The sequence below is a fragment of the Leopardus geoffroyi genome, chromosome D3 (genome assembly GCF_018350155.1).
Source record: "Leopardus geoffroyi isolate Oge1 chromosome D3, O.geoffroyi_Oge1_pat1.0, whole genome shotgun sequence".
NCBI classification, from domain to species: Eukaryota; Metazoa; Chordata; class Mammalia; order Carnivora; family Felidae; genus Leopardus; species Leopardus geoffroyi.
In genome coordinates this window covers 51,376,242-51,403,859 of record NC_059339.1, presented here as the reverse complement: position 1 = coordinate 51,403,859, position 27,618 = coordinate 51,376,242, and the positions used below count along the sequence as shown (strand labels likewise).

Below are 27,618 nucleotides of genomic sequence, written 5' to 3'. Positions count from 1 at the left end.
ATAAGTCAGGAAAGACAAATACAAGACATCACTTATATGTGGTCTCTAAGAAAAGCTGAACTCATGTAAACAGAGAGTAGATTTGTGGTAACGTGGGAACTGTGGGGGTGCAGGAAATGGGGAGGTGTTTGTCAAAGGGTATGGATTTCCACTTCCTTAAAATTAATAAGGGGACTTAATGTACAACATGATGACTGTAGTTAACGGTATTGTATTATAACTTGAAAGTTGCTAACAGAGTAGATATTAAATGTTAACACACACACACACACACACACACAAACACACGCATGTGAAGGTTTTTTTTATTTCAAGTTTTTATTTAAATTCTAGTTAGTTAACATACAGTGTAATATTGGTTTCAAGAGAATTTAATGATTCATCATTTACATATAACACGCACTGCTCATCACAAGTGCCCTCCTTAATACCCATCACCCATTTAATGAAGTGTTCTGATGGAAGTGTTAACTAACCCTGCTTTGGTAATTATTTTGCAATAGATATGGGTATTAAATTATCATGGTATACACTGTAAACTTACACAAAGTCATATGCCAATTGTATTTCCATAAAACTGGAGAAAGTCTTTCAAAAGTCTTAAGTTATGAAATATGACAGATTTACTAAGAGCTAGATAATGTCATGAGTAAACAATAGAAATGGAAAGCCACCAATCCTTGAAAGAAAGAAAGACCCTCCAAAAAAAGAAAGAAAAATTTAAAAAATGGAAAGTCAGTATCTAAATTTGGCAATAAACATAAAATGCACAGAATACGTCCAGAATACTGATTTTTGGATCATGAATTCACACCATAACCCAATTCAGTGAACTTAGAAATACGACTTAAATGTGAGTACGTAACTGAGCTTTTTATGGAATTATTTCTGACAGAAAATGGGATTTTTAGAATATGACTCCTGAATAATAGCAGCCACATAAGTGCTATATTAATAATTATTTTTTTTTCACTCATTTTGCTTTCTCACCTGGGTTAATGATGTCTACCAATGGACATGCTTCCAGAATTTTTTTTTTCTTTAGTGTAATGGTCCATCACTCCAGGGTAAACTCTTTGCAAATGCTTCTGCAAAAGTTTCCTGTTTCTCTGATTAGTGTAATAATGGAATAGACTCTAAAATGAGGTCTTAGAAGACCAATATGCAGATTTAGTCTTGCTGCTGCTGTTTCCTTTGATTTTGTTTTCTGAGAATATATGCTCCTCTGTTTATAACTTTAAAAGGAATGATCCTTTTTATAAACACTTTCATGATAATTATGACCATTATTCAGACAATAGTAAAAATGAGAGAGTAAACATAAGATATGGAAATAATAGGGAAAGAAGCAGGTGAAGGGAACATCAGTTGTAAGAAGAGCAGGCTAATATTGCTAAATAGAGATGCAGGTTACTTAGAATTGAATATAAGGTAAGAAGTAAAGTTTAGTAACTTTAGAATTTCTAAGTTGTTTCCAGAAGCAGGGAAGATTTGAAGCACTACATTTCATCTGGAATAGGTATTAAATCTCAACTACTCCACTTTTTATCTGGGTAAAGGAGGTAATGCCATTTAACATCTCTGAATCACTACTTTCTTCTTTGAAAAGTGAGCAATAGTCTTATCTTTTCTGTGAAAATCCCAAAGCTATGTAAGGATCAACTATAAAATGAGAAAGTCAATCATACAAAATTTTGAAAATGTGGAGAGTTTCATTTTCTATATTGTTAATGGAAGATGGAAAATGAGTAAGGGACTCTAGTTAAAAAATTGGGTAAGGAAACGAGAAGAAAGAAACCATGATTTCCAGTACTGGTTCTGTGGAGACATGGAGAACCCTGAGTGAAGATCTTGAATGGACCAGGGTAGAATAAAAAGCATGGCGAGGAGGGAACTGGAACAAGCCCAGTAATAAATGTATTCACAGAAGATCAAATAATCTTCATTTATGATAAAACAGTCATAAATCTATTCACAAATGGATGGAGATAGAGTAACCCTTAGATTATTTGAAGATTCATTTTAGTGGAGGAAGGAAACCTAATTAATAATAGATAAAAGGCACCAGCAGTCAGCATGCTTTCATGTTAAACCTATTAAGGGATAGAAAATAATAAGGGCTTCTTAATGTAGAACATTCTCATGAAATACCTCTTCCATATAAATTGGATGGTTCTTCAAAAATTTGGCTAAGAAAATGGAGGTTCAAACACTCATTTATCAGATGCATGCAGTCTCTATAGAGGAGTACTGATTCCTCTGTGTACAAGCTGTCTCCCTCTGTCCTACTGTCTCTCTGTCTCTCACCTACGCTCTCTCTCTCTCTCTCTCTCTCTCTCTCACACACACACACACACACACACACACACACACTAGTAAACAAACATAGCAGTTGTTTTATTCAATGTAGGTTGGGAAGGAAATCCATTAGGGACAAAGTCCACAGTGTAATTAAAACTAATGTATTTTCTTTGTTTCCAGGCTTCTGGCTTCTAGGGGAAAGGACTCTTACTACCCTAATATTTTCTCATTTTTAATTTCTTCACTGATTTTAAATACTTTCTCTCAGGCGTATAAAATTATTACTTCTTTTTAAAAGAAAAACAAGAGAAATGAACTTATTTGCTGAAGGCCTTTACCAAGCTTTCACAGATGGAGCTATTTCAAATAAGAATATTGCTAGTAATTGAACTAAGGATAGAATTCCACTTCTACTTTCTGTAAATTTTAGCCCCAAGTATCTAATTCTTTTCTACATATCCATGTTTTTGTACATTTCTTATTTCACCTTATTCAGTCTCATCTTCTTCACCTGTGATTTTTTTTAATGATTCTTAAAGGGACAGTCCAAGAATCCTTGCCTTTCTGAAATCTTATCTAATTTATTCAAATCAAAATTGTATTCCTTCTATTTTTTCTTTAAATTTTAAATGTTTATACTTGAGACAGAGAGACAGAGACAGAGAGACAGAGACAGAGCGTGAGCGGGGCAGGGGCAGAGAGAGAAAGGAAGACACAGAATCTGAAGCAGGCTCCAGGCTCTGAGTTGTCAGCACAGAGCCCGACATGGGGCTTGAACTCACAAACTGGGAGATCATGACCTGAGCCAAAGTCGGATGCACTGACTGAGCCACCCAGATGCCCCCATTCTTTCTATTTTATCTAGAACTTGGTTCTGTTTTATCTTTTATTGCATTGTCTTACAATTTTTATTTACCCACCTGTCCTTCCACACTAGACAAAGAGTTCCAAGAGTGCATGGACCATGTATTATTTATCTTTGGATATTCAACACTCAATAAAGTGCCTAGGACTTAGTACTACTCAACTCAATGCATTTTTGTCAACATAATCTCTCAGTGAACAGATGAGGGAACTTTCTTTTTTACTCATTTCTTTCCTTTCTTTTATTTTTTTATTCCATTAGATGTGTAGTTGACTTCCGTTTATTTTTTCTTTCATTTATTTTATTCCATTTATTTTTTATTTCATTTGAATTCTTATATTTAAGTTCAGAGTTCCTATATCTAATTGCTTAAAAATGAAACAAGTAAACAAGGGCTTAGCTTTGTAATTTTTATATCAATATAGGAATATAATTTCCTTGATTCATACCACTCTATTATTACTCAAGCACAATATTAACTGTAGGGTCAATAGTTAGAGTAAGTCTACTTGATATAAGGAGGACTAGAACACAGGTTGCTTCTCATTTATTTTCCCCTTGTTTTGCACAATGCCACTTCTACCTTCAAATGGGTTGATGCATATCTACCGTGGTTCATCTTACAGAAGCCCAGAGGTCATTTCTTACACATTAAATGTTAGAAAATGGCCTATCTTATTATACTGAAAATGTGCTACAAATGCATATTATCAGTTGTTTATAATTAATAAACGTATAAAAACAAGTTACTGATATTTTATTGCAAATTATTTCAATAAGCCTACAATTCTTCCTAATAATTTAAACTGTGTTTTGAAGCCCTGTTCATAAAAGGATAACTTGCAAAGGTAAATGAACTTTTTTCTCATTCATAACAAATTTTCTAATTTCATAGCGTGTTTAAATCATAGAGATGTTTTTATTTCACACATTTTCATCTGTATATGAAGATAATAATGTTCATAACATCTATAGTAAGACCTGAACTTTTCCACTATTTTCCCAGTATTGTTGAAATAGTTGGTGCTGAACAACGCATACTCTATTGGTTTTCAACTGAGACCAGTGGCAAAATTAAAACGTCATTGTCTATGATAGGGTAGTTTTCTAAATAAGTGGTACTAGAAAAGTGGTTTTCTCTGTCAAGATATGTAGGGCTGTAAGGTGATTATATCTGTGTCCTTGGTTTAATATCTGCATATCCAAGTAGAGAATAAGTAATATATATAGAAAGAAATAAGTTGAGAGGAAAATAAGGGAAATAGACACTTGAAAATTTCTGTGTCTCCAACTTTAATATAGGAAGGATATAAGTAATACAGCAATTGAAAAGACAGATCTTTTGTTGTTGCTGCTGCTGTTGTTGCTGCTACTGCTGTTTACATAGCTCTTGGAAACTATCCCTCTTCCAACATTTTAGCTAGCTAATTTTATTTCATGGTTCAGAGATTACTAGTAACTTGCCTATGTTTGTTATTATTTCTGCATAATAAACTATCTCCAAATTCAGCCATAAATTTAAACAATAAATATTTATTATCTCAGTTTCTGTGGCTCAGGATTTTGGAAGCAACTCACATGGATTATTCTGTCTTGGGACTCTCATGAAATTTCATTCAACTAAGTCTACATTCATCTGAAGACTAGACTGGGGCTGGAGAATCTGTTTCCAAGATGGCACCCTCAAATGGCTAGAGGAGGCCTTAGTTCTCTACCATGGGATCATTTCCACAAATATCAGTTGGCTTCTCCAAGAGCTAGTGATCTGAGAGAAAGAGAGCACAAAGGAGAAGTCTGCAGTGTCTTTTAGGATTGCTCTTCATTTTCACTTCTGCTTCATTCTGTTCATTAAAAGCGAGTAACCAAATTTAGTCCATGCTCAAAGGTAAGAAAAAGTAACCTTTACTTTTTGAGGGGAGAAAGTTAAAGGATTTTAGGATATATTTTAAAACTACCACATGGCTCAAAATCATAGAGTCTCTGTATTCTAGAATAGAACCCAAACTAACTGTACTCCTCATGATGTAGTTTTGTTGTTGTTTATTTGATTGTTTTACTGAACTATGCTACTGTCCCATTGAGTAGGACTTTTTTTTTTTTTTACTTACTCTCAATCTTCTTATAATGCTGAGGGTACCACCTTCCTTATGGGTTAGTGGAAACTGAGAAAATTAAATGGAAGAACTTGGGAAGTAAAGGAAGAGTATTGCATTTGGAAAGAGACATTGATGGCAGGAGAGACATTTAGCTTTATAGTTTGAGGTCAACAATAGATTTGTAGATATATGAAGAATGATCCTAGGACATTTTAGAAAACCATAGAGATTGTCTCAGGTTGGAGAAATAGCTTAAGTTTGGGAAAGAACAGATACCAATAAGTTATAAGTTACATCTATTTTCATTATTTGCTTTTTTAATGATAATGTTTGAAGACCCAATTCAGCTGTATGAATATTGACAATAACCCAGCCAGAAACCTGATCTGAGTATCTAAGTTTTAAATCAGCTCTCCAAGAAGATGGTTCCCCCTGACTCTGTTCTTTTCCTGGAACTCTAATTCAACAATACAGGAAGCAGTATAGACCAGAGCTCCAAATAAGAGATCTAAATAAGATGGCTTAGATTCAAATCTTAAATTTGGCTACTTACTCATTGTGTGAATGTTGGGAAGTAACATACCCTCTGTGTTATAATTTGCTCATCTATAAAAAAATGGAAATGGTGATGTCATAATAAAGCTTACCCCAGGGTGATTGCAGTGGAGGTTAAACAAGATGATATGGAATAGATGATTAGAAGCCTGACACATAGTAAGAATCATACAAGTACAGTATATTATTTTCACTGGCCAAATATGACTTGAAGATTTACACACTGACCCATTTATTGAAGAAATGGTTTAAACTTAAAACATAATTAGTAATTACAGCAAAATTATTCATTGGTTACCATGTGTCATGAACTAAAATAAACATTTTAAAAGGTCTATTTTATCTTCCCCCAAATTCTATCCCCTTTATTTATTTAAATGCATTGCAGAACTAATAGAGATGATTTTCCTAGGTCACACAGATTCAAATGGTCAAAGCACTCTTTGTGAAAGGAATTGTGATATTACTTAAGGAGCATGCAGACATATCTGGAATATTCTTTGTGCTTAAGAAAAATGTCTTCAAGTAAGGTACTCATGCCCAGGTGCCTATCACTGTGTCTGATTAAATTACTGACTGCCCTATTCATTAATTACTGAATTTAGAACAAGTAGGACTTGTTTTCTTTAGAACAAGTAGGACAGTTTCCCAGTATGGTTCCAGTGGTATTATATTTTCCAATTTTTAATTTGTTATTATTTTTACCCAGCACGTTTCAAAAACTGATTTAAAATAACTATTCTGGGGGCACCTGGGTGGCTCAGTTGGTTGAGTGTCTGACTTCGGCTTAGGTCATGATCTAAAGATTCTTAAGTTTGAGCCCTGCATCAGTCTCCGTGCTGACGACTCAGAACCTGGAGCCTGCTTCTAATTCAGTGTCTCTCTCTCTTTCTGCCCTTCCCCTGCTTGTGATTTGTCTCTCTCACTCTCCAAAATAATTCAAAAAACATTAAAAAATTAAAAAAGTAAAATAGCTATTCTGTTTCTTTACTAATAATATTAACAAATAAAATCAGAATGAGAGTTTATAAGAAATGATTCTGCTACTATCGATAACCCTATCTATTTCAAAGGAGAATTCACATGAAAATCATTTTTAATAACTCTATGAAGCATACATTGTCAAAATCTATGTCCAAAGGAAAAATTTTAAAAAGCATGATATTTTGATATCCAATGTATTTCCTTGAGTTGCTTTATATAGTTTATTAGTTTTAAATTAACTCACTTAAGATTATTTTCAAAAGCACCATTTAAAAGCAAATAAAATCTATTTTTTTCAAAGTCTGTATTTGAAGGAAAGTCTACAAAGAAAGCATTTCAATGAGAAAACAAGATGTCTTAAGTGAGGTTTCTCAGAAAGCACACTCTGAGTTGGATATTTGCTTGCAAGAAGTTTTGAGGGACGTAGCATGAGCACAACACCTGTTAGAGAAAATAGAATTGTACAGTTGAAGAATGACTGAGTCACCATAAAAGCCCTGACCAATCCGAGCCAGAGCTCTGAAGCTGGAAAGCTCCTAAGAGATGTTCACAAATGAGGTAAAGTGACTGGATATTTGTAACTCTAACTGAATCATCATTGGATATGGGCTGCACCCAGGGAGGGAGAATAACTTATCCATGTACTAAAATACTGGGAACGAAGTAGAAGAATACACCCCCAATGATTACCTAGGGTCAAACATTCTTTCCTAATGTTACCGTATATCAACATCTCTACTGCCTCCTGGTAATTAAGGCCAATCACTCCTGCCACATAGATGGTGGATCCTTTTCCTTATCCATTGCATGGGAGTCTTAAATAACCAAATATTAGTTTAAAGCATTGTGAGATGCCTTTTAGTTTTGTTGATTGTTTCCTTTGCAGTGCAGAAGCTTTTTATCTTCATGAGGTCCCAATAGTTCATTTTTGCTTTTAATTCCCTTGCCTTTGGAGATGTGTCAAGTAAGAAACTGCTGCAGCTGACGTCAGAGAGGTTTTTTTCCTGCTTTCTCCTCTAGGGTTTTCATGGTTTCCTGTCTCACATTCGGGTCCTTCATCCATTTTGAGTCTATCTTTGTGAATGGTGTAAGAAAGTGGTCTAATTTCATTTTTCTGAATGTTGCTGTCCCGTTCTCCTGGCACTATTTGTTAAAGAGACTGTCTTTTTTCCATTGGATATTCTTTCCTGCTTTGTCAAAGATTAGTTGGCCATACTTTTGTGGGTCCAATTCTGGAGTCTCTATTCTATTCCATTGGTCTGTATGTCTGTTTTTGTGCCAATACCATGCTTTCTTGATGATTACAGCTTTGTAGTAGAGGCCAAAGTCTGGGATTGTGTTGCCTCCCGCTTTGATCTTCTTCTTCAGTATTACTTTGGCTATTGTGGGTCTTTTGTGGTTCCATACAAATTTTAGGATTGTTTGTTTTAGCTTTGAGAAGAATGCTGGTACAATTTTGATTGGGATTGCATTGAATGTGTAGATTGCTTTGGGTAGTATTGACATTTTAACAATACTTATTCTATTCTTCCAATCCATGATAATGGAATGTTTTTCCATTTCTTTGTATCTTCTTCAATTTCCTTCATAAGCTTTCTATAGTTTTCAGCATACAAATCTTTTCCATCTTTGGTTAGGTTTATTCCTAGGTATTTTATGATTCTTGGTGCAGTTGTGAATGGGATCAGTTTCTTTATTTGTCTTTCTGTTGCTTCATTATTGGTGTATAAAAATGCAACTGATTTCTGTACATTAATTTTGTATGCTGCGACTTTGCTGAATTCACATATCTGTTCTAGTAGACTTTTGGTGGAGTCTGTCAGGTTTTCCATCTAGAATATTATGTCATCTGCACAAAGTGAAAATTTGACTTCATCTTTGCCGATTTTGATGCCTTGGATTTCCTTTAGTTGTCTGATTGCTGATGCTCGAACTTCCAACACTATGTTAAACAATAGCAGTGAGAGTGGACATCCCTGTCATGTTCCTAATCTCAGGGGGAAAGCTCTCAGTTTTTCCCCATTGAGGATGATATTAGTTGTGGGCTTTTCATAAATGGCTCTTATGATGTTTAGGTATGTTCTTTCTATCCCAAATTTCTCGAGGGTTTTTATTATGAAAGGATGGCTGTATTTTTTCAAATGCTTTTTCTGCATCTATTGACAGGATCATATGGTTCTTCTCTTTTATTAATGTGATGTATCACATTGATTGATTTGCATATATTGAACCAGCCCTGCAGCCCAGGAATGAATCCCACTTGATCATGGTGAATAATTCTTTTTATATGCTGTTGAATTCGATTTGCTAGTATCTTGTTCAGAATTTTTATATCCATATTTATCAGGAATATTGGCCTGTAGTTTTTTTTTTTGTTGTTGTTTTGTTTTTTTTGTTGTTTTTTTTTTTTTTTTTTTTTTTTTTTTTGTCTCTGTCTTGTTTGGGAATCAGAGTAATTCTGGCTTCATAGAATGAGTCTGGAAGTTTTTCTTCCCTTTCTATTTTTTGAAACAGCTTGAGAAGGATAGGTATTATCTCTGCTTTAAATGTCTGGTAGAATTCCCCAGGGAAGCCATCTGGTCCAGGACTCTTACTTGTTGGGAGATTTTTGATAACTGATTCAATTTCTGGGAAAAGATATTTGCAAATGGCATATCAGATAAATGGCTAGTATCCAAAATCTATCAAGAACTCACCAAACTCCACACCCGAAAAACAAATAATCCAGTGAAGAAATGGGCAGAAGACATGAATAGACACTTTTCTAAAGAAGACATACAGATGACCAACAGGCACGTGAAAAGATGCTCAACGTCACTCCTCATCAGGGAAATACAAATGAAAACCACACTAAGATACCACCTCATGCCAGTCAGAGTGGCTAAAATGAAAAAATCAGGAGACTATACATGCTGGAGAGGATGTGGAGAAATGGGAACCCTCTTGCACTGTTGGTGGGAATGCAAACTGGTGAAGCAGTGTGGAGATTCCTCTGGAAAACAGTGTGGAGATTTCTTGAAAAATTAAACATAGATCTACCCTATGACCCAGCAATAGCAATGCTAGGAATTTACCCAAGGGATACAAGAGTGCTGACGCATAGAAGCATTTCTACCCCAATGTTTATAGCAGCACTTTGAACAATAGCCAAATTATGGAAAGAGCCTAAATGTCCATCAACTGACGAATGGATAAAGAAGATGTGGTTTATATATACAATGGAATACCACTTGGCAATGAGAAAGAATGAAATCTGGCCATTTGTAGCAATGTGGATGGAACTGGAGAGTATTATCCTAAGTGAAATAAGTAAGGCAGAGAAAGACAGATACCATATGTTTTCACTCATATGCGGATCCTGAGGAACTTAACAGAAGACTCAGGCGGGCGGGTGGGGGAGTTACAGAGAGGGAAGGAGGCAAACCATAAGAGACTCCTAAATACTGAGAACAAACTGAGGGTTGATGGGGGTTGGGGGAGAGGGGAAAGTGGGTGATGGGCATTGAGGAGGGCACCTGTTGTGATGAGCACTATGTGTTTTATGGAAACCAATTTGACAATAAATTATATTTAATATAAAAATAAAAATAAAACATTGTGGGAATCCTGCTGTGTTCTCTGGTGGCAGTGTTTTTTCTCTGAAAACCAGCGTATGTAAATCACAGAGACCAGATTTGAAAGGACAGGGAAATACAAAGTGAGTCACTGGAAGTGATGGTAAGCCAGATGTTCTTGAGCCCCATGATATTAACCGTCTGGTGTTACACCTATGAATAAGCGTATTACAGGGTAAAAGGGAATTAAGGTTGCAGGTGGATGGAGTTAAGGTTGCTAATCAGCTGACATTAAAATAGAATATCTTCTATTATCCAGGTATGTTCAAAGTGATTACATGGCTTTTGTAAACTTATTTTTTTAATGTTTATTTTTTTTTATACAGAGGGAGCATGTGTGTGCGCATGAGTGGATGATGGTAAAGACAGAGGGAAACAGAGGATCTGAAGTGGGCTCTGCCTTAACAGCAGAGAGCCCGATGCAGTGCTTAAACTCAGGAACTGTGAGATCATGACTTGAGCTGAAGTTGACGCTTGACTGACTAAGACACCCAGGTTCCCCATTTTTTATAAACTTTTCTTTTGATGTTTATTTATTTTTGAGAGAGAGAGAGAGTATATGGCTTTTAAAAGTGGAAGAGGAAGGTAGAATGGTAGGTCACAGAGATGTAACCATGGAAGAAGGAACAGACAGGTTATAAGCATGAGAGCAACTTAGTGAACCACAGTTGCTTTTGAAGCTGGAAGAAGGGGGCCATAGGCCAAAGGATATGGATGGCCTAGAAATTAGGAACAGTTGTACACTAACAGCCATGAAGAAAACAGGAACTTCATTCCTACAACCATAAGAAATTTAATTCTGCTACTCTCCAACGTTTATTTATTTTTGGGACAGAGAGAGACAGAGCATGAACGGGGGAGGGGCAGAGAGAGAGGGAGACACAGAATCGGAAACAGGCTCCAGGCTCTGAGCCATCAGCCCAGAGCCCAACGCGGGGCTCGAACTCACGGACCGCGAGATCGTGACCTGGCTGAAGTCGGACGCTTAACCCACTGCACCACCCAGGCGCCCCTCTGCTACTCTCCAAATAAGCAAGGGAATTAAGTCTGCCCTAGGTCCTCCAGAAAGGAACACAATTTGTTAACATCTTAATTTTGTCTTGGCAAGAACCATTACAGACTTCTGATTCAAAGAACTATAAGATAAAATATTTGTATTGCTTTAAGCTGCTATGTTTGTGGTACTTTATCATAACAATAATTAATACACAGGGCTGCTGCAACTTTTACCCCTAAGCTCCTAGACTATTCCAGGAAATTTTGAAGATAGAGACCATATAATGGTCATTGAATTGAGTAGCAACCCATGATGGTTGTGCATGCTAGTAGTATATATTCTTCACCACTGCTCCCAAAGCTACTGTGTTCATGGGTTTATTGTATTAGTTCTAGGAAAACTTAAGACTAGTTCCAGAAAGCTGGTTGATCACAAATGATTAAATCATTATGAATACTTGGTTTTTGAGTATTGTGGATGATCACAGGAAAGCATTAACAGGTGATACAAAGCTCTTAATTTGTCTGCAATCATAAGCATATTCACATGCCTCTTCCCTATACCTTCCTGCCCCAGTCTTTCTCCATCAGGGACCAGCCTATACCACTGCCCATTAATCTATGTTATAAACTTGTACTATTTATTTTCCACATAAAATGGATCCCACATGCACTGCCTAAAGTGCTACTCATTGGGAAGTTTTCACCTGCTGCATTTCAGGCCACCCTAATGGAAACTATATAGCAGTGATGAAGCTAAGCTACTAGTGTGCTGGTACTATCCCCTGGGATTTTTGCCAGATTGAAAGCGTATGCCTATAAACACTTCTTTCCAACTTTATATTCTACTGACTTCTACATTCCGGCACCTTCAGAACCCCATTACATATATACTCTCCCATTGACTGTCTGTCTGTACATGGTGCCTACATTCTAAAGCAACCTTGGGGTATAGTCCATTTCCTTCCTTAGCTGGTCCAGTACTTCTCTAGCTGGGTTAGGTTGAAACTTGACATTAGTTACTGGTTGTGACTGAGAAGAAAGATGAGAATATATCCTGAGGGGAGGGCCGGTGTTATTTCATAAAAAGGGGGCCTCTGTGTCACCTCAAACAGTGGGGGAGCACTACCAGTTGAGAGGGAGGAACATGAAACTTCTTCAGGCTTTTAGAGTTCAGGGATATCTGACGTTTCCAAGTTTTCAGAAGATCCAACCCAGATGTCACCAATTCTAGACTCCTCTTCTGTTCCGCTAAGGCCCTCATCCTCATCATAGATGACTTTCTGAGTCTCTGCAATCCTTGAAGTGTTGGTACTGATCTTTCTTTTTGTGTGTGTTTATTTACTTATTTTGAGGGGGTAGGAGCATAGAGAGAGAGAGAGAGAGAGAGAGAGAGAGAGAGAGAGAATTCCAAGCAGCTCCACTCTTAGCACAGAGCGTGACGTGGGACTCGATCTCACGAATTGTGAGATCATGACCTAAGCCAAAACCAATAGTTGGATGCTTAACCAACTGAGTCATATAGGCACCCCAGTCTTGGGACTGATTTTTCTACCTGAAGCAGCCTTTCTACTTTCTGGCTAAAGGGGAAAAGAGACTATATGTTGCTGATGAGACCTGTGTCTTTCAAACTTTGCACTAAAATTTTCATTAATCATCTTCTGGTTTTATCTTTTTCCAGTGTTCTTCATTGTCTTTGCCTTTGTTATTATAAATTATTTAATTCAACACTACCATTTAATTCTACTATCTTCATAATCTCTATTTTCTGAGAACCTCTGAAATGCCTGGGATATTACATCAGCCAAGGACAGTACATGACCTTCCCCTAATATCCCATTACCAGTGAGGTTTTATTGAACGATTGTTCTGTTATGGCATGCCAAGTGCTAACACTATGGGATCCTAATTGCCAGCTGTCTAGGGGGTGATCCTGCTCCAAAATCACATTTTAAATCTTGCTTTTTTTTGGAATACCTTTAATACCATCTTCTTAGGTTGGATTCCTTGGGTAAAAAAAGACTCTGAGATGCAGAGTGATAAGTGTGAAGTGTATTGAAGGGTATTCTAGAACCCAATACTTGAGTGAGTCAAACAGGATAAGGCAGAGAGAAAAAATTAACTGCAAGGTAATGAACGAAGATCTGTCAATTTCACAGGAAGCTTGAAGTAGGATGACATGCTATTATCCTGAATTGTGGCAAAATCCCTGGTCATATGTACTCCCAAGTCTGCCAGTCATTGGATGCAAGATTTTCTTATGAGGGTGCATAACCTTCAGTAAGGCAGTCAGTCCCTTTGCCTAAGGCCAATTCCCAGATAGAGGTACGAGGTACAGCTGTGCCATTAACAGCCAACACTTCTGGCAGGGAGTAAGAGTCTTGGTATTGACCCTCATGGGAGAAATTTAAGCAAGAGGATATATATATATATATATATATATATATATATATATATATCTCCAAGGGTTTAATAATAGACACATTTTATAAATTTCATAATCTTCAAATTAAATGTTTTATAGATTTAGAAAATTACTAGATTTTATAAATATTTTAGAAGGGGGCTGATTGACTTCCATACTTTTGAAATATAACAGCATAATATTAAAATTCACACCTTTTGGGGCACCTGGCTGACTCAATAGGTAGAGCATGCAACTCTTGATCTCGGGGTTGTGAGTGCAAGCCCCACATTAGGTGTAGAGATTACTTAAAAAAATTCACAGCTTTCATGAAGGCATTAAAATCACAAAATACTTACTTCAGGTGGTTTTACATATTATTTATAATTATTAAAACAATGGGATTTAGCCAAACCAAACATGAAGTAGTCAATGTATATAGACCAAGAATATACATCTCACATACCTACCTACTATGAATTACCATCATGTTCATGGACTTAGCTTTATTGAGTCATCTGAAATCAGTAATCCAACTAGATCAACTTTTTTAAAATTATTTTTAACAGCAACTTCTTAAATGAGGACATCTAAAATCACAGTGGTTTTGTTGTTTTTGTTGTGATGCCACATTAAATATACTCATCAATGGACCAAGAGTATCAGTGTGATTATAGAGTTCCCCTGACCTCTATCCCAGTCATTTTCCTTTAAATGAAGTGTTTAGACTAAGTAGACTATAACTTATTTGGTGTTGTAAACTCTCCATCACTTACATCTCTTGCATTCAAGGTTAATATCATTGGAGAAAATTGTTGGAGAGGCAGCACTTTTAGCACCATAGCTTCTGGCATTTTACAATCTCAAATGTAATAAGGTTGGGAACTGAAATTTATGAGTACGTACTTGTGGTGAGAGGAAAATGTGGACAAAAGGTGAGGGTCAACAAATACAAGGTTAGAGGCAGCAAATTAGCCTGAGGAACAAGCATCTAGTGTCTTTCTCTTTCCTTTTTTTCCCCTGACAGCTGCAACATCCTTTTCAATCAAATATTAGCCACAGTAACTTTTTCTACTTACTGGTAAAAAATGTATCAATATACAGGGCTGATAACATTTTTAGTAGTAGAATTAGATCCAATTTAGTTGAGGCAAGAATAGAATTATTTTCCTTTTCTTTCCTTTAAAGTGGATGTATTTCTAGCAGGATATCTTTATCGTGGTTATTTGCAAAGCTGTAAATATCTTGCTTAGAAGCATAAACTTATCTCCTTCATAAACCCATTAAGAAATGCTTAATCCATAAATTCAAATATAATTAAAATCAGCTTAGAAATTGCTAAGGCATAGAACTACAGAACTTTTATTCTATCAACCAAGAATGCTCATGGTTATGAAGTGTCAAATCTAGTGAACTACACAGAACACATAATAAATATGTGCTAACTCATTGAATGTTTTCATACCACCCATTTGATGTAAAGTCATGTTTCATTTTTTTGAGAAATGAGATATTCCACAAAAGGAGATCTCCTGTAAACTGATGTTTACATCTTTGTGTGCCAATTTTAACCTTACTTGATATATCTAAAACAAACCCGTTTGAGTAATAAATTCAATAGAATTTAATGTTTTTACTGAAGTTATTTGTTTTTCTGTAAGGCAAGCAACATATTAACCTCATATTGCTACAGTTGTTGAACAAATGTGTCTCCTTTATACAATAAGGACCGTTTTAGTCAGGGTTTGTTGTTTTTTTTTTCTTGCCTCCCTCCACCTCCACTCTCCCTTCACATGTGAGTAGCTTGCCCAAGGTTATATAACTTGCAAAGAGAAGAGTTCAAGATTTGTCATTAGATTACAAATCCACTCTTTTAAACACTCTGCTGCATCTCAGAAGCCAAGGAAAATTATGCTTTCTATCTGTGGTCCTACAGATTTGTCTACAATGTTAAAAGCTTTTATTAACAGATAAAACTATTGTATTTACCTTTACTATAAATCCAAATGCACTAGAAAGAAACTTGTTTAAATCATTATAATTATTATTGACTTCTTTATTAGATTCTATGAGTGTACCCTTCCATTCTGTCCTCCACAGTGCAGCTAAAGGGAATAAATTGCTTACTGCTGAAAACCCTTTAGTAGCTTCCCATTGTTCTTGCAACAGTCCAAGGTCTTCAACATACCTACAGAGTTCTACACTGTAGGCGGGGTCCATACTTCCTCTGTAGTTTCACCAATACCATGACACTGGCTTGTCTCAGGGATTTCATGCATGCAGTTTTCTCCGCCTGGAAGAGTTTTCAGCCTCCTCCCCATTCACTGGCATCTTCCTGCTTTCTCATCTCACCAAACCACCTCTATGATTTCTAATATCTCAACCCATTCTTTAGGGTTGCTTCTCTGATCACTCCTCTTTTCAACTGTCTTAAATTACCTTTCATATGCCCTCTTATCTCTCTACATCCCTTTAGAAGTCGGTACCAAAATTGTTTAATATTTGTAAAATTAAATTTAGCCTTCTTTTCTCCATTAAACTTTAAGCTTATATATATGTGTGTGTATATATATATATATATATGCATATAAATATGTATATATATGTATATATATCAAGTAAGTCTGTATTGTTCTCTTTTTTGTTGTTGTTGTTCCAGTGTCTAGTAAAATGCTTAGCACGTTGTTCATACTCTAGAATATTAACGTAACGAAGAAGATAAATTGTAAGTTCTATGGCAATATCTTTTCAAATGTAGTCCTCAGAACTGCACTGTGGTTAAGTCTTCTGAGATCCAGAGTCCTATTGCCTGAGTTTAAAGCCCACCTCAATCACTCACTGGCTGTGTTTGGGTAAAACATTGGACAAATTGCTTTACTTCTCTGCTTTAGTTTTCTAATGGGTAAAATTGTAATAATAGTTCTGATCTCATAAGATTATTATAAGAATCAATTAGTTAATATGTGTAAAGCTAGTAGAACAGGACCTGGAACAGGGTAAGTACTCAAAAATATTAATTATAATATCAGGATCCTTCTTGGTATATGGATAATCTGTTATCCTGGTAATACTTTTTAATATTCATTGTATTTATTCAATTTTAATTATACTACTCAAAGTGCATCCATTCTTGACAATTATAAAGCAATAGAGTATTAATTAAGGAGTAAAATAAGAGTTCTGATAATATAATATCCAAAGTAAAATGTTAAGTTGTTGAGGAAATAAGGATTTATTTATTGGTTCCAGAGCCTAGCATATTGCAAAGCTGGTTCTTTTGGTGATTCCAATTATTCTCATTACAAAATTGTGAAATATAAAGCCAAAGTGGGCCATTGAAAGACATTTAATTGTGACATATAAAAGTTCAAACAGTTGCTCCCAAAAGTCAAGGGATTAAGAAACTATGAAGAATGAGAATGGACAAAAAAATTCAAACCAAATGGGCATGTAAAAGGTGAACTTTGGAGACAAGCTACTGTTGTTGACCTGCAGTTTTTTTGTTTGTTTCTTTGTTTGTTTGTTTGTTTCTGTTTTATTGATAGTCCCATTTGAATTTTGAATACAGGGGGAAAGTAGAGCCCTCTTTACAAATAAACATTAATTACAATTTAAGGCAAATGATAACCCATTGACAATATGTCTGTATGATTTTAAGATCACTAGATGATGGATGCTGCAATAGAAAACAAAATTTGGGACGCCTGGATGGCCAGGTGTCTGACTTCGTCTCAGGTGATGAGTTCGAGCTCTGTGTCGGACTCTGTGCTGACAGCTCAGATCCTGGATCCTGCTTCGGGTTTTGTGTCTCCCTCTCTCTCTGCCCCTGTCCCACTTGCATTCTGTCTCTCTGTCTCAAAAACAAATAAATGTTAAAAAAAATTAAAAAATAAAATTCAACTCAATCTTTCTCTTTCCAAGCAGCTGAAATAATGACATGTGCAGGTTTACTAAATCATTTGCTGCAACTAGAATTCTGTCTGATCTAAACTTTTGAAAGCACACTCATCTGGTTTATTCATTTCAATTCAGGAAAAATGAGGCAAAATGATAGTTTACAGTGCCCACCTCCCCCTCCCCCCAACAGCACTTTAACAGATTTTAACATGGTATGTTGTTAGGACAAAAATGTCTGAGCTAAGAATGACTAAGCACACATTATGGAAATGACTATACCCATTTTGCTTACAGGTTGTCAATGCCACAGTAAGGTCTAGATTAAAATCAGTCTGTACTATAGTGGGCAGATAGTGTGTTTATTCTAGAATACAGGACATCAGAGAGATAAGTACCATGAGGAAGAAGATTGAAATACTAAGGGTATGGTGGAAAGCAAGAAATAAACTTTGAAACTAGGCAATGTAGCCAAAGAAATGACAGAAATGAAGTAAATAGTTAATACCATCAAAAATTTATTCTGTGGTCTTTCTTATTCAGGGAAATTTTTATTGCCTTAGGAAAATTTGTTCTCACTTTAATGATCAGCACTTGATATAAGTTTAGTAACAATTATTATAGTATATAAAATATAATTAGTAAATTATTTTTTAAAATGCCCATATTCACTACATCAAAGCCACATCCAATTTCTGTGTGTGTATCTATAATTAACTATCACCCTATTCTTTTTTTTTTTTAATTGTTTTTTTTCAATGTTTATTTATTTTTGGGACAGAGAGAGACAGAGCATGAATGGGGGAGGGGCAGAGAGAGAGGGAGACACAGAATCAGAAACAGGCTCCAGGCTCTGAGCCATCAGCCCAGAGCCTGACGCGGGGCTCAAACTCACGGACCGCGAGATCGTGACCTGGCTGAAGTCGGACACTTAACCGACTGCGCCACCCAGGCGCCCCAACTATCACCCTATTCTTAATAGACTGCTAACAAAGCTCCTAAAAAGAGGAAAATACTATTTCTCTTTGGCTCCCCAAGGAACTCCTTCTCTTCTAGGGTGTGCTTTTAATTCATGTCATTTCTGTTTGTAATTCTGGATTTCTTTCTGAAAATAAAGCCCAATAACTTTTTGTGGGAACCCTCCTACTCTGGCTCTAATGGCTTCTAAATCAGCCTGGAAAGCCTGTGCCTCTTGCAGCCTGGAAGATGGACTTAACTGTTTTTATCTAAATCTATGCACTTTAGAAACTTCAGAATGTAGAATGCTTGTGAATGAGCTTATACAAGGATAGATTTCACTGGTTTAGATAAGAGGAACTAAAAAAAAAAGTGAGTAAATCTTCTGTACTTCAATTGAACAAATGTTTATGAAATGCCTATAGTACATTCTTGGCTTTCATCGATGCTATTGAGGTTTTTGAGCTGAATCCTGGTAAAAATTGTTCTTTTAGCTTTTTAAAATCCTTCATATGTAGGTTACAATTGTAGCTTATGCATGGTAAAGAAACCAGATCTCTTATTTATGTGCAATTCCTATTGAAGGATGAATGACAGCCCTACTTGTAAATTGTTCTGAATCAAATTTAGGGCAAATAATGATGGTAAAGTTATAGAGTATTGAGAAATTTTTACAATATACATTATAAGTTGTAGGTATAGCATTGTATGTACTTTCTCTGACCTTGAGAGAATCTCAGACTGCTTCACATTGCTGGGAATAAATTATGCTCTTTGTATACAAGTAGCCAGACAGAAAAGGCAGTGGAGGATATCCACTCTTATTCCAGCACAGCAACATGATTAAAAATCCTTTAATGTGGAGATTTCAAAGATTTCTGAAGATTAGAGGGTTAGAATCTTTCATTGCTGAGCATTATAGTGAGAGAGGCTAAAAGGAACCCTGTATCCTGTTCTGGCAGTTAACTGGTTTGGATAGATATTTGTCATTTAAGAATGAGAATAAAGAGAATATGTGACCCATTTAAATATCTCAGATTAAAAAAGAAGAAAATAATATTAAATTTAATAATAGAAGTACAATCTTAGGGAAAATAATAGTAAAATTTAAACAATTCAAGCATATTATCTGAAATAGGTTGACAGCCAAACTGAGTAGGCTTTTCCATAAAGAAGCCCATGGAAGAAAACTTCTCATATATTGACGGAAAAATATTTGGGTTAGTCTTAACCTATCTTGACTTCAAATTCCTCTCCTGTAAAATGATAATATTGGCTTAGATTGCCACTAAGATTCTGAAGATTTTATAGTCATCAGTTAGAGATACTTTACAAAAGAACGTGAAGTAAAATTATTTGAAGGACAACAAAGACGTAAATCAAATAGACCACATCAAAACTAAGATTATCCAAAATTCAGGTAAAAGCCTTTCTGTACAGAATGTCAAAACTTGATTCTAATAACTTGGGAGAAGCCACTGCAAACAATTTAGATTCTGGATAAACTCTTTACTTAATCTTGAGTTACTGTGAAAATGCCATCTTCCCATTTGTAATTGCAATTATTTGTTTAGCTACTTCCTATATTTACTTGGGGATTTCCTTTCTATTTGTCATTTGAATAATGATTATTGTTGTGTTCTCTAAATGCTTTCCAATATACTGACACATATTAAAATGAGACAACACCTCAAGATAGGTGACCTCAGAGTGGGAGGAATGGGGTGAAAAGAGCTCATGGTAATAAATCTTGAAAATTTACTTCCTGGGGCGCCTGGGTGGCTCAGTCGGTTAAGCGGCCGACTTCAGCTCAGGTCATGATCTCACGGTCGGTGAGTTCGAGCCTGGAGCCTGCTTCAGATTCTGTGTCTCCCTCTCTCTGACTCTCCCCTGTTCATGCTCTGTCTCTCGCTGTCTCAAAAATAAAACGTTAAAAAAAAAATTAAAAAAAGAAAAAGAAAATTTACTTCCTCAACATTTCGTTGATATAGGAATGCATATTCAATTAAACCCTACTTCAAATGATAAATCTTCTGGAACATCTGTAAGATATCTGTAAAAGATACCATTGGTTTGAATAAATGCTTTTTATTCATTTAATCTTGAATTAAAGGATAGATAGATAGACAGACAGATAGATAGATAGATAGATAGATGATAGATTAGTGGGTAAGAGAATTTGTTTTACAGTGAATTGATTTGGGTTCCCGTCTTGGTGATACCATTTAAGAACTGTAAGATTTTGGATGAAATATTTAACCTAATTACTGCATCTAATCTAAAGTGAAGAAAATAAATTTCAAAATATTCTGAGATTTAAAGGAGAACAAGCTATGGTAAATGATGCCGCAATAACCACGGGATTACAGATATCTTTTTGAATTAGTGTTTTCATATTCTTTGGGTAAATGCCCAGTAGTGGAATTACTAGATCATATAGTTAGTTACTTTACTTTTAATTTTTTCGGAAACCTCCATACTGTTTTCCATACTGGCTGTACCAATTTACATTCCCACCAACAATGTATGAGGGCTCCCTATTCTCCTTGCCAACACTTGTTGTTTCCTGTCTTTTTTTTTTTAATTTTTTAATTGTTTTTTATTTATTTATTTTTGAGGCAGAGAGACAGAGCATGAGCAAGGGAGGGGCAGAGAGAGAGGGAGACACAGGATCCAAAGCAGACTCCAGGCTCTGAGCTGTCAGCACAGCCTGACGTGAGGCTCGAACTCACAGAGTGGGAGATCATGACCTGAGGTGAAGTCGGACGCTCAACAGCCTGAGCCACCCAGGTGCCCCTTCTTTTTGATACTAGCCATCCTGACAGGTGTGAGGTGGTATCTTATTGTCATGTTGATTCCCATTTCTCTGATGACGAGTGATGTTGAGCATCTTTTCGTGCATTTGTTGGTTATCTGTATTTCTTCTCTGTAAAAAATGTCTATTTAGGTCCTCTGCCCATTTTTTTAAATTGATTGTTTGTTTTATTGTTGCATTATATAAGTTCTTTATCTAGTTTGGATATTGACCCCTTAGCAGATATCATTTTGCAAGTATCTTATCCCATTCATTAAATTGCATTTTCATTTTATTAATGGTTTCCTTCACTGAGCAAAAGCTTTTTATTTTGATGTAGTTCCAATAGTTTATTTTTGCTTGGGTTTTCCTTCTCTTAGAAGACATATCTAGAAAAATGTTCCTATGGCCAATGTCAAAGAAATCATTGCCTGCCTGTGTTCTAGAATATTTATGGTTTCATGTTCTTCACTTAGGTCTTTAATCCATTTTGAGTTTATTTTTGTATATGATGTTAGAAAGTGGCCCAGTTTCAAACTTTTGCATGTAGCTGTCCAGTTTTCCCAGCACCACTTATTGAAGAGACTATCTTTTCTTCATTGTATATTTTTGCCTCCTTTATCATAGATTAATTGACCATATAATTGTAGGTTTCTTTCTGGGTTTTCTTTTATGTTTTATTGATCTATGTATCTATTTTTGTGCTAGTACCACACTGTTTTGATTACTACAGCTTTGCAAACCTGGAATTGTGATATCCAGCTTTGTCCTTTCTCGGGGTTGCTTTGGCTGTTCAGGGTTTTTTGTGGTTCCCTACAAACCTTAGTATTATTTGTTCTAGTTCTGTGAAAAATACTGTTGGTATTTTGATAAGGATTGCATTGAATCTATGGATTGCTTCACCTGGATGGACATTTTAACAATATTCTTCTAATCCATGAGCATGGGATATCTATTTATTTGCACTATCTTTAATTTCTTTCATCAGTGTTTTCTAGCTTTCAGAGTGCAGGTCTCCTATGCCCGTGGTTAGGTTTATTCCTAGGTATTTTATTCTTTTTGGTGTAATAATAAATGTAACTGTTTTCTTAATTTCTCTTTCTGTTACTTTGTTATTAGTGTATAGAAATGACACCAATTTATAAGTATTAATTTTTGTATCCTGAAACTTTACTAAATTCATTTATTGCTTCTAGTATTTTTTTGGTGGAGTCTTTAGGGTTTTCTATGTATAGTATCGTATCATATATAAATAGTGACAGTTTAACTTCTTCCATACCGATATAGTTGCGCTTTCTTTCTTTCCTTCTTTCTCTCTCTCTCTCTCCCTCCCTCCCTCTCTTCCTTCCTTCCTTCCTTCCTTCGTCCCTCCCTCCCTCCTTTCTTTCTTTTCTTTCTTTCTTTCTTTTCTTTTCTTTCTTTCTTTCTTTCTTTCTTTCTTTCTTTCTTTCTTTCTTCTTTCATTTCTGTGGCTAGGGCTTCTTGTTCTATGCTGAATAAAAGTGGCAAGAGCGAGCATCCTTGTCTTACTCCTAATCTTAGAGGAAAAGGTCTCAGTTTTCCACCACTGAATATGATATTAGCTGTGTGTTTTTCATGTATGGCCTTTATTATATTAAGGCATGTTCCCTCTAAACCCACTTTGTTGAGAGTTTTGTGTGTTCATTTTTATTAATCTGGAAAGCACTTTCCTATTTCCTTTTTGATTTCTTCTTTGACTTATTGAATAATTTATTAATTTCCATATATTTATATATTTCTCAAAATACTGTTTGTTATTGGTTTTTGTTAATGACTATTATTGATTTTTAACTTTATTTCACTTTAGTCTGAGAATAATATACTTTATATGACATTGATAATTTTATCTTCATCAAGACTTATTTTATGGCCCAGTATATGGTCAATTTTGGAGAATATTCATGTGTAATTGGAGAAAAATGTATATATTCCTTTTGGAGGAGTGTACTGTATCTGATATCTAATTGCTTTGTACTGTTGTTCAAGCTTTCTATTTTCTTGTTGGTCTTCAGTATATTTACTCTATGCATTACGGAAAGCAGAGTGTTAAGGCTTCAACTTTTATTATTGAATTGTATATTCCCCCCTTCAATTGTGTCAGTTTTTGTTTCTATTCTTTGATTACTGTCTTTAAATTAGATATTTTAAAATATACTAGAATTTTTTTGGTTTTATTATATTTCAAAAAAGTATTTTCTTTGTAATTGCCTTGGGCATTAAAATTAACATCTTTTTTTTTTCTTCTGCTCTTTCAAATCTGCTATTGAACAACACTAACTTTTTCATTTCAATTATTTTGTTTTTAAGTCCATAATTTCTATTTGGTTCTCTTTTTAAAGATAATTTTAATCTTTCTATTGATATTCTCTATTTGGCAAGATATCTAATTTTTCTTTAATCTTAGACAAGGTTTTCTTTAGTCCTTTGAACATACTTAGAATTTCTCATTTAAAACATTTGCCTAGTAAGTCCAGTGTCTGGACATCATTAAAAAGTTCCTATTGACTAGTAGTAGTAGTAGTGGTAGTATTTTACTGTATAGAGGCCATACATTTCTATTTCTTTGCACTTTCATATGCTTTGTTGAAAATTGGGTTTTAGGGGCGCCTGAGTAGCTCAATTAAGCGTCTGTCTTCAGCTCAGGTCATGATCTTGCTGTTCCTGAGTTTGAGCCCTGTGTCAGGCTCTGTGCTGACAGCTTGGAGCCTGGAGCCTGCTTCAGATCTGTGTCTCCCTCTCTCTCTGCCCCTCCCCCACTCATGCTCTGTGTCTCTCTCTCTCTCTCAAAAATAAATAAACATTAAAAATTTTTTTTGATAATATAAAAAAAGAAAATTGGGGGGCGCCTGTGTGGCTCAGTCAGTTGAGCGTCGGACTTCAGCTCAGGTCATGATCTCACGGTCCGTGAGTTCGAGCCCCGCGTCGGGCTCTGGGCTGACAGCTCAGAGCCTGGAGCCTGCTTCCGATTCTGTGTCTCCCTCTCTCTCTGCCCCTCCCCTCTGCCCCTCCCCCGTTCATGCTCTGTCTCTGTCTCAAAAATAAATAAATGTTAAAAAAAAATTAAAAAAAAAAAGAAAATTGGGTTTTAAATAATATAATGTGGTACTCTTGTAATTTTTATTAATGAATTTCCTGGTTTAATTCTGTAAAGTCTGTATTCTTTGTCATGTATGGCCTCTGAAATCTGTTCAATTAGCCTAGTAGTCAGCTAATTATTGGATAGATATTGCATTAATTGTCTTGAACTAATAAGTCTCCCAGCCTTTGCTGAAGGATTCTGTTTGTTTTAGGGGTAGTCCTCAATGCTTTAGTGAACAATCCACATCTCTGCCTTAAGTTCCACTACCTGCCTGCGCAGATGCCTCAAGGTCAGTCAGAGGTGAAAGATTAGGGCCTTCTCTGATTTTTTTCTGGAAATGCATACATTTGTGCCTGTGCGCTTTCTAGATTTCCACAAATATGTTGGAACATTTCAAAGATCCCTCTTCCTCAGCTTTTCCTTTAAGTAATTTGATTAGCTTCCTGTTAGCCCCAACTCTTTCTTACTGCCACTGTAGTCACTGATGGGAAACAACTACAGCTGATTATTTTAGACAAATGCCTTAGGGGTAGGACTTCTGTACAGAGAGAGCTCTAGGTCAAGTCAAATAAAGACAGAACCTGAAGTGAAATTATCAGGCTGCCACCAGACGAGCCCAGATGGGTCCATTAGTAATAATTCTCTGGGGACAGCCCTCTGGGGAGGATCCCAAAGCATCTTGCTCCCTCCAGTGGCTTCTAAGATGCTGACTGTAGTTGTTATGTTGTTGGTTTTAAGGTTGGTATTGGGGCTGGAGAAAGGAAGATGGGAATAAGTTATGTCAAAACACCCTAAAGCTTATTGCTTTTACCGAGATTCAGATATTTTTCTTGAATAAATGCTTCTTTGATTTTTACAAGTTTTTGGTCAATTTTGGGAGTCCTTTAAATGTTAATTTGGACAAATTTTGACAGTGGTCTCTTTGCATTTACAAAAAAAAAAAAAAAAGAGTGGTCTCTTTACTTTTTTTTTTTTTGTAGTTCTTGTTCCAAAGGTTGTTCTCCATTATTGTTTCATTTTTAAAAACATCTTATATAATGACAAAAAAGTGAAATACGGCAAGTATTAAGTTCCAAATTTTACAAAGGTACAAAATAATTTACTTGACACACATATCCAAAATAGGCAATGCCAAAGACAGCATTAAAATTTACACATGTACATTCTCTTCAGTTTTACTCAGAATTGCATAAAATCATAAATGCATTTTTCACTAATGTTAACATTCCTAATACTTTAATAACTTCCTTGAATATGTTGTTTCATGAATAAATGACCAAATATCTATGAAAAAATAGAGGCACTATGTTTGTGATTGGACATTATTTTATACTCATGTAACTTAACAGTTATCCTCAGAAATTAGAATCATGGTATACTTTACTGACACTATAAATTTTATTCTTTAATGTGTATATATATCAGATTTTGGGTTTGACTTGAACAAAGGTTAAATGTATGATCTATTGTTTTTTTTTAAATACTAAAATATAAGCATTCATTGTTTCAAGAGACTACTCAAGAGCAATTAAACAGCCACTTCTGTGTCTAAATGGTTCAGGCTTTTATTTTTTTTTTTTTAATTTTTTTTGGTCTTTTCTCATTGACACTACCATGCAGAGAATAAATGGGGGACTACTGCTCAAAGCCAACATGAAATTCAAAGACAAAGATAATTCAGGCAGACACATTTATTGTATGCATTATGACCTTGATGAAGTACAAATTATTACAATAACAGAAAGGTAGATATTATATACTTATCACTTCAGGTTTATTTGTTTTACTTCTTGAATTCTCCTGGGGGTGTGGTAGGGTCCCCTCCCTAAGGAGAGAAAAAACAAAACAAAACAAAACAGAGAGAAAGAAAAAAAAAAACCTTCAATGCAACCTGGCTATGAGCCTCTGTGACAACATTCCTCACAACCTTGTAAACTGAGACCACTTAATCAGACTACATGTTTGTGTGTGTTACCGTATATGGGAGACAAAGAAATAGAAAATGTATTAAAAAAAAAAAACAAACTATGCCACGTGACGTTTGGTCCTCAGTGCTTTGGATAGGAACCCAACTGAGCAGGGCCAGCACAAAGTTGTTTCCTGGAAATTAAAAAGCCTAGGTGTCACGACTCCGTGCAAGATTCCTGCTACAGGGGAAAAAGCATAGCAATTATATATAATATGATTATATTGAAATTAGTTTATCAAAGTGGTTTTTGAAAGAAAATAGAAGAAACCAACTCTGCCAAACTCCAGCAAGAAGATATTGTTAGGGGGCGCATGGGTGGCTCAGTCATTTGGTTAAGCATTTGACTGAATTTTGGCTCAGGCCATGATCTCACAGTTCATGGAATCGAGCCCTACATTGGACTGCTTAAGATTCTCTCTCTCTCTCTTTCTCTCTCTCTGCCCCTCCTCCACTCATCTGTGTGCTCTTAAAATAAACATTTTAAAAATAAGATATTGTTAGATCATATAATCAAAGGGGAAATGGAATTATCACGCTTAGAAAAATATAAGAACCTAAGATCCTGATATGTTTTCCTGAACTGTGGTATTTCCTGAGACAATATCATCCAATTCCTTAGCTCTAATGTCTTTCCATGCCTGTGGTGCCAACTCAATTTTAAATTTCTATGGTAGCCTAGTTTGAGAAGTATTAGCACCCCTATGGTCAGGGGAGCAGGATCCTATGAACTCTATCATGCTGAATTTCTCTTCGTGTCAGTGAGATCAGGAAGTGAAACTTTTTCTTCAGCATTTCTAGTCTAAAAAGAACAATAATTCTCTACCAAGAGTCACCAAATTCTCTGATTCTTGTAAAGGACATAGTGAGTGGTTAGATGTGCTGTACATACATTTTATCCAATGATTTATCCAAACGTCTCTCCATTCTTTCATGAGGATTGTGCCATTTATGTGCCATCTAGTGTAAATTAACATGAACTTAAAAAATGAAGCATTGGGGCGCCTGGGTGCCTCAGCCATTTGAGTGTCTGACTCTGGTTCGGCTCAGGTCATGATCTCACGGTTCCTGGGTTCAAGCCCTGAGTCAGGC

At 35.6% G+C, this 27,618-nt stretch overlaps 1 long non-coding RNA gene across 1 annotated transcript in view; it reads right to left on the bottom strand.

The window, feature by feature from the left end:
* LOC123587523 overlaps positions 1 to 5,863 on the bottom strand; it is a 108,857-nt gene extending 102,994 nt beyond the window's left edge. Inside the window, exon 1 of the long non-coding RNA XR_006707346.1 lies at positions 5,816 to 5,863. This is a non-coding gene — a long non-coding RNA (uncharacterized LOC123587523). The remainder of the gene's footprint in view (positions 1 to 5,815) is intronic.
* Between the last annotated feature and the right edge of the window lie 21,755 nt (positions 5,864 to 27,618).